Here is a 9287-nt window from a genome sequence, read left to right as displayed (position 1 = left end):
CCTGTTCTCTTGTGAGCAAAACATCAATTCTTGCTGCTCCTTTTCTCCAAATTGTATTAACGTTAATCATACAAGGCTTTTGATTTTGAATAAAGATGATAGTTTATGAAGATTGATTTGATTAATATATACCCCAGTTGGCAGTTTACTACTCATTTATTTATCAAAAAGTTAAGTGAGACGAATCATAACACCATTATTTGTATTAATCTGTAATTCTGTTTCTTCCAAAAGCAAACAATATGTATCAACTTCTTCACTCTCTCCTATTTCAATGTATAGGGAAGTATCCACTCGATTAGACTTTATAGTTTCCTTTTGAGCACTCAGGTCAATCACGTAGATTGTATGCAGACTTTTAAATGCTGTCATATCCAAAATAAGTTCTTTATTTCCATTGCTTTCACACACCTTTTGGTAAGACTTGTATGCTTCAGCCTAATCATTTTTTTCCCCAATTAATTTCCAATCTATCTCGTGGATAAAATGTTCCATCTGGAGAACAACGAAGTTGTTTCACCTTAGCATTATTCTTATCAGTAGCAGTATCACCATCTGTTTTTTTTTTTAAAGTGAGCCACAGATATCGTGGCTTTTCTTCCAGAACACCCAAATACAACGTGTAAGTGGTTTGGTTTTGTTTACCATGTTGGCAACTTCTTTTAAGGTATGATACATTGAGTGGCTTCTTTGAGTTAAGTCTTCCATTCAACATCTCTTCTGTTTTAAGATTAAGAGCATATTCACTAATATACCAACTCATCTCATCGATAACAATTTTTTCCTGAGCAGCAAAGCATTAGCCACACCAAAAAGCAATCTATTTTCATTATCATTCCTTTGCAGTTGAAATCTAATTTTAAGACCAGACAGAACTTTATCATGATCACAAAATCCAAATATACCTTTAAGAGGGACTGCCACAGTAAAACTATTTCCTGCTTTTGTGTCATCATGATACATTCCTTTCCTTTGACTATATACAGGGTCTGTGTTTGTTCCCGTTGACATATCAGGAATAAAACCTTTGACAGCTCCCTTTCCCATTCTATCACTAAATGAATATTGTGTCAATTTAATCATTTCAGATGTAGCAGAGACATAATCAACGGTTTTAACTTCTTGTTGATCGTGTTTGTTTGTACATTGGAACACATTTTCCAGAAGAAATCATTTACAGGGTGTAGCATTTGTGTAAGTCGCAGCCCAAGTGAATGTAAATTTACACAACAAGAAACTTTCGGCAAGATTCAAATAAGTTTGTTGATTATTTATTTCAAAACTTTTTGTTCCATTTGGATTCCAGTCTGTTCCAATTATTGCATTTACCTTGAAGTAGTCTTCTTTTTTTTTGTGGAGTTTGAGATGATAAAGGTATCATCCAAATCATAGATACTATCAATTGCTTCCATACTTGTATTTATTTAGGAAAAAAGATGTTAAACTTTGAAACCCTGACCCAAGTATTTGAATTATTTTCTGTCGTTCTTGGGGAGACAACTGAGTTTTGTCTTTCTTAATTTCTTTTATTGCTTGCAATTTATGAGATTCTTTTTGGGCATCGTTTATACTCTTTATAGCACCCGCTACATTTCCCACAGCAGAAGCAGTTGAACCAATTAGGTCTTTATGTTTAAGAATAGTTGAACCAATACCCATAAGAGTATCAATTATCCCATCTCCTTTTTTACTAAATTGAGGTCCTCCACCCATTTGTCTCTTAGGTTTATAGGATCCCCGACCAAGATACATCCTTTCACCCTTGTAGTATGGCTGAAGGAACATCCCATCCCCTGTCATTATTTTATATTTTCGTAACTCGTGTTTCCTCACAATAAACATCATATTTATTTATTGGAAAACTTCACGAAGGTGAATTCTGATGGATATAATTTCTCCATTAAAATAAATCATGCGATTATCTTGGTCGGTTATCCTAAACTTTACTCTGTATATGGTTTTTCCTGAAACATATAGATAAACCAGATTTTTGGGTTCCATATTGAATTTATAACTTATTGGGTTTGAGTATGCGCTGAATGAAAATATTGTATTTGTTCTTATTCCATCATTATAAGCACCATCAATCAAATCACAGCGATATTTGAATGACATTATCACTGTAAAATGTCCCATGAGTTTCAATCTTTTTTGAAGAGAAACCCAATAACTCTCTTAATGAATTATCAATTGTGAAATCAACCTTGTAGTTATTTTGAAGTTTAATCGTTGGTTTTGAAGTATGTTTTTGAATATCTATAACAATATTTTTTGGTTCATCACCCTGTTTTTTCATAAGACCAGCAATTTCGGAAAATATTTGAGAAATCTCATATGCTCCGGGAAAAACGTATCATTTTGTATCCACTTCCCAGATTATAACTAAACTTGTCAGTTTTCTCCGTGATATTAAATAAGGTATTATAAGTTTCCATCGACAATAAAGATGCCTCATATTCTTTTGTTGCGTCAAGTTGTACTGAGTATGGGAATGAAGATGTGTGGTCGCTTGTTGTGAAATTAAAACGACGGATAGTTCTTCTCATCTTATTTAATATGGGATAAAATGTCTTTGTATTGGCAATATATTAATTATTTTCATGTTCAACAACTGGTCTAAAATGGCTGATGTTTCATTAAAACAATTGTTATTTCCAGCCTTCTTACTCCCAAACAGCAATAACAGTCCATTAACTAATTGTGATGGGTCATTTGGAAGAAAACGAACACCTGAACCAAGGATACTTAAAGCCTGAATAATGTGTTTCTCCTTCTCATTCTTCCTACTTTTACCAGATAGACGAACCATATAATTAAGAGAGTCCAGCAGATCAATATATACTCTATCATCATTATTTTTCATATCCAATGGTTTATCAAAATACTTTGATTTATAACTCACAGCTGAACCTTGTCTTCCATATTTTGTGAGAAGAAACATTAATCTGGGGGTTAATTTAACATGGGGGTTGAGCAGAACTCAGGAACCTTAATTCATCATTAAATATCAATACATTTTCTTGAACAAGATGAAATATTGCTGGTTCTTCTGTTGGAATGAATCCTGCTATGGTTTTTGAATCAGCTGACTATTCATTGTTTTGAAGAGTATTCACAATATAATCAGGGGGTTGATTCATCTCTTCCAGTTGTTGAAATAATCCTTCGTCATCATATTCTAATTCTCCCATATGCTCTAATTCTTCCTCTGTCATTTGACTGAAATCTATTAACAATTGAAGTTTTTTAGGAATATATTCTACTCTGGGAACTGTGGAAACATCTATAATTTTTTCTTGGAAATTTGTAAAAGTGGTTTAAAAAATTTCTCCAGTTTTCTTTCAAATGCTTCTTCACCCGTTAGTTTCTGTCTGCCTTTCTCCTTTATGTCTTCCTGTTGTTTTACAACTTTTGAAACCAACTCTTGATGCTCCTTAAATCTTCTTGCTCTTTCTTTCACATCCATTTATTTATTGGAAAATATCATTCACTGAATTATAAAGGACAACAGGGAAATTTTCCTTTTCTTTTTCATTAAAGTAGATGTGTTCAAATTAATCCTTTTCTTTAAATATTTCATCAAATACTTAAATAACATTAATACGAGTTGTAATTTCTTCTTCACTAATAGTTGCAGCTCTACTTTTCATACATTTGCGTTGAGTTTCTTCATCAACATCAAAACTGAATGATAAAATCTTCACCCCATTCCCAATCAGATGTTTAATAATTTGTCTCATTCCTTCTGGATTAGTTTCTAATATCCCAAGACCACCAGATTTTAGTTTCTTAGACTCACTCTTACAATGTGAATATTTTGTTGTACCAAGAGAAACTTCCTCAAATATTTGACCTTCATTCCTTAATCGCATATGTTCCTCCAGTGAAATATAGTAATAATCTTCACCTTCTACTTCTCCAGGTCGCATTGCTCAAGTTGTTGTTGATATAATTCGAACTACATGGTGCTTCTTAAGCAAATTTACAATATTTTCATTTGTACTATACAAGAACCTTGATTTATGAAAGTTTTTTTCCAGAAGCAGATTTACCCACAAGATTTATAATTATAGTTGTCATTGATATATGTAATTTTATATAAAATAAAAAAAGATATCCCTTAATATCTCGTCTTGTTTCACAACAATATATTTATATTTTTCAGTCGTGTGCTTCATATAATCCACAAATTCCTTTTTACTCTATAATGGAGAACAATTGTCTCTCCAAAAATTGTTTATATCTATTGAATTTAACTTGAATAAAATATAAGTATCAGCATTGTTTCTTATTGAGCGACGAGGGAGTTGAAAGTATGATTGACTAAGATAAATACAATTACAAGAAGAATGTCTCCCTCTTGTGTAGAAGCTATTAATTACTATTTGGTTTCTCTCATTACCACAATCATCAAAGATAAAGAGGTTCTTTTTTTATTTATCCAAATGTTGGGGAGAAGGTATATCATCCGTATTATCACGAAGAATTCAAATTATTGGCTTTGATTTATTTTTATATCTCTGTGTATCACAAAATTGTTGTATTATCTATCTATAATTCCAGCAATCTGTGTGTGTGTGTGTGCGTGTGCGTGTGCGTGTGCGTGTGTGTGTGTGTGTGTGTGTGTGTGTGTGTGTGTGTGTGTGTGTGTGTATCTGTGTGTGTGTCTGTGACCCCTGTTTCTCGACAACCACTGGTCCGATCTGATTGAAACTTGCCAGATATATTGCTGGGGACCTGAGGATGTGCCTTTTCAAGGTTTGATATTAATCGGACAAGTGCTTCCCAAGTTATGGCCATGTATTTACCAAACCAATGACAAGACACGTTGTTGCGTGGGCGTGGCCGATGGGGAAGGGAAGCTCAGCCGCGTTCCCCATTACAGGTTACAACGTCCGGAGAGTGATGACTTCGTGTATTCTCATAATTTCTCGATTTCTTTGCGCATTTATAGATAAACACAATGCCCCAAGTTATGATCGTTTTCATATTAGATGGTGCATAAATTTCGGTAACATCAGAGTGCTGGTATGCTCCAAACCAGGAAGTAAATTTTTTTCTCTCTTCTCTTCTCTTTTTGTTTTTCCTTGCGACGACATTGAGAAAAGGTAAAATATGTTGGCGCTAATTGAATAATTGGCCATAAAAACCTAAATTGCGAATCATCATAACTGTGATATGCGAACGTCCGCGCCATGCACATATGGGCACGCGAGAGCGAAGAAACAGCCTGTGTGGTTGTTGTTTCTTGCTCGCGGTTGGAATATTTATTTATTCTTTTTTTTTTACCAGCACGTACTCGTACCTTCAATGTTGTAATCATTTAGTTTGTTTTTAAGTTTAAATAAATCGATTTTATCTTATTTTTGAAGACCAGCATTAAAACCTTGTGAGAGTCATTGACACTCACATTGAAAACTTGACTTTGTTAAAATTATGAAATTATAGTAATCTAAAAAGTTGGGAGGAAGGAGCATCTTTAAAAGTAAGCAGGTTTTTTCCACCACCACTTGAAACAACTATGAGACATCTTAATGAATTTGGAAGATTTTTATGGTTGTTAAATTTTATCTTATTTGCCCAAATGGGTAAAAAATTATTCATTTATATATTTGGAAAACAGGTTATTTCATTTATGATTGGCTTTTTTAGAAACTCTATATTTTATCTAAATTTCAGGTTTAATTTCAAGATAATCCATTATTTTATTTATTCAATGTCTTGTGTTGATATTTCCCTGAAAATGATAATCGTGAATAATATATAACAACAATCCTTTGAACATTTTTCTAATACGTTCAATTTCTTCTATTGTTTGGAAAGCTGTGTTAACACCCTCATACTTTTCATTCATTTCTAAAAATCAATCTTGTAAAGTAATTCATTTTTGGTGTAAATCTACAAGAATTATATTCCTTTTTATATTTTAATGATCATTAATTAGAAGATAATCACATAATATACATTGTTTATAGGCTTTTGACTGTGTGTTGAATCCCACTCTATCACATGCAGGACAATTCTCAAATTTGTCATCTGGAGAATCAGGGAATTCAAAGGGCTCAATATCTCAAATACAATTCATATTTATAAAGTAAAACTTTACTTCAAATAAAATTCATCTTAGGTACTTTCATTGGTGCTTTCACAATCATCTAAAAAACTACTTTCATAACTATCATTTGAACACAAACTCTCGGTATCATAATTGTGTTCCAACAGATCCAATATCATGTGTTCCAACAGAGATACTATCATCACTCCCGTAATCTTCAAAATCTTCAGTTGAATAATGACTATTATTTAAAGAGCAGAAAAAACATTACCATGTATATCTATATACTTTTTTTCATTAACAGATTCACCTACTACTTTTTTATGTTAAAGGTAATTTTAAAATGGTCCTTAACTAGTATTGAACGAAATGGCATTTCACCTGATATATTAACATCCTTTATTTCATCAGGATTTACATCTTTAGGGTTGTTGAAAAAAATACAAATTTCTCCTTGCATATTAGAGATGGTCTTCTCTTTTCTTTCTCCAGCTTCATCCATAAGATTTTTCTTTTTTGATACTTTTTCTTGTTTCATTGCTTTTTCTCATTTTGAATATATTGCCAGAAGGAGAGGAGAAACTTTTGTTAGAGATACCTTAATTGATGTTCTTCCAGGTATACTAAAAGCCCTTCCACTGAAGTAAATTGAAGAACTCATCATATCCACCATAATTGTTTTTATCCAATAGTTGTGATATTTATCTTTGTTCAATTTTACATCCTTGACATATTTCTCAGCATCTTTAACAAATGAAGAGATTGATTGAAACTTGTCTTTTGTGTCTTGATACATTGCATTTATTAAGTGAAAAAAGTTGGAGGATAAAATGGGGTTAGGCACAGATTCACCTATAAATTTCACCTAAAAATTAAACAAAATTCTCTTCAAGAAAATTTTATTTCAAGCAAAGTTTTGTTCTATGAATATAGTGAATACAACGTACTGCGATGCTTGTAATCATGAATATAAATGTTATAAAAAACACCTTCAAACCAACAAACACACATTCAATCTTTTCAGACAAATATCTCCACTTGACCAAGAAACAAAACGTTGTGATAGATGTGATAATGATATTCTGATTTTCTAAAAATAATAAACACCTTCAATCATGCAAGCACAAGAACAATGAAGAAAGGGAAGTGAAATTCTCCATTGAAAACAGTGATGGGGCATTTAAAGAATGTATAAAAATAAGATTGTTTTGCTTTCAAGACCCTGATCATCTTCAATTATTGAAGCTGTTGATATGGTTAAACAAAGTATTGAAACGATAATTAAAAACACATTAAGTGAAATTAAAACTTTTAAGTTTTATATGAGAGCATAATTGAATATGGAAAGAGAAGGTGCTGAAACTTCTCCCGATATGAGGACAAACCCTCACTTTATCTCATCATTTCAAGATTTTTGTAAAATGTGATGTTTATGATGAACTCCAGAGACAAGAACAAGATGTTGATAACACTGTTGTAGGTGGTGGATATGCATTTACAAAAATAATATTTTTAGATACACACATGTTTAAATCAGATCCACTTCAAGCTTCTTCCAATATTGATTTACCAAAAGAGATAAAACTTAAGAAAGCGGTTGTTAATATTCAAAACAAAGATAATAAATGTTTTCTATTGTCTGTTCTTGCTCACTTCCATCCTCCACAATGGAATCCTGAAAGGGTTGAACATTATAAGAAATACGAGAATACATTAAATGTTAAAGATTTCAAGTTTTCAATGTCATTGAGAGATATACCTAAATTTGAGAAAATGAATAATCTATGTGTTAATGTATATGGATTAATGGAGACAAACAAAGTTCAGATATTAAAAATTTCAAACAACTATAAAAATGATGAAACACACATTGACCTTCTCTACTTTACTTCAAAGGAAAAATCACATTATGCTTTCATCAAAAATTTATCAAGATTAACCAAATCACAACTATATAAGAGAAAATGTAAAAGGCATCCTTGTAAGAGATGTCTCAACTCCTTTCACACAAAAGAACAATTAAATCAACATTCAAAATATTGGAGTAATCACAAATCAACTGTAATCAATTTACCAAAAGCATGTTCAAACATATCATTCAAAGATTTTCACACACATATAAAACATCCGTTTGTGATATATGCTGATTTTGAAAGAATCCTTGAAAAGATACATACTGTTTCTCCAAATCCGAATAAATCATACACAAATAAATATCAAAAACATACTCCTTGTGGTTTCTGTTATTTTATCAAATGATCTTTTGGTGATAAATACAAGTTAGAACTTAATAGAGGAGATGCCTCAGAGGAGTTTGTAAGATATTTCGAAAAGGACTGTATAAGACGAAGAGAAATAATGGCTAAAACCTATAAACCAATGTCATTAACAAAGGGAGAGAAAAAGGAATTTAGAAAGAACAGTATCTGTCATATTTGTGAGGAGAAAATTGAGGGAGATGTCAAGGTTAGAGATCACTGCCATCTTATTGGTAAATATAGAGGTCCAGCTCATTCCCATTGTAATCTTAATTACAAGCCTCCAAACTTTATTCCTGTCTTTCTTCACATCAACGCTTACTATGACACACATCTATTTATAAATGAACTTTCAAAGACATCTGGAGATATTTCTGCCATTCCTAACACAGATCAAAAATACATCTCATTCATACATCCCCCATAATGCATATCAGATTTCTTGACACATACAAGTTTATGGCAAGTCCATTATCTAACTTAGCATCAAATATTAAAAACTCACCGAATCTTAAATCACATTTCTCAAATCAAGAAGAGATTGATCTCTTATCACAAAAGGGAATACAGGTACTCCTCACTTAATGACCGACCTGTTTAACGACCGCCCAGACTTATGACCAGCTCTCCGACCAGTCGTTATTGTTCGCTGTACGATAACTTTGGTTTGTGAAATGGCAGCGCGGCGTCTCAGTGCGTACTATTTATAGCTACGTTCTATTTATAGCGAAATGAACTATAGCTACATTCAAAGCATACTATTTGCGCACAACTTTTTCCAAAGCTCGCGCAGCAACAAAAAGTGATGAAGTAACCCTTCGTGATTTTTGGAAATCGTACACCATTTTACACTGCATAAAGAACATTGAATCAGCTTGGGAGGGAGTGACAGAAAAGTGTATGCAAGGCAAATGGAAAAATGCCTGAAACGTTTTGTGAATAATTTCGAATGGTTTGACAAAGACGAACATGTC

This window comes from Eptatretus burgeri, chromosome 2, assembly GCF_056783735.1.
Source record: "Eptatretus burgeri isolate ZD-2024b chromosome 2, Ebu_testis_v1, whole genome shotgun sequence".
Taxonomy (NCBI): domain Eukaryota; kingdom Metazoa; phylum Chordata; class Myxini; order Myxiniformes; family Myxinidae; genus Eptatretus; species Eptatretus burgeri.
The sequence above is the reverse complement of the archived record's forward strand: the minus strand, read 5'-3'. Positions refer to the sequence as shown.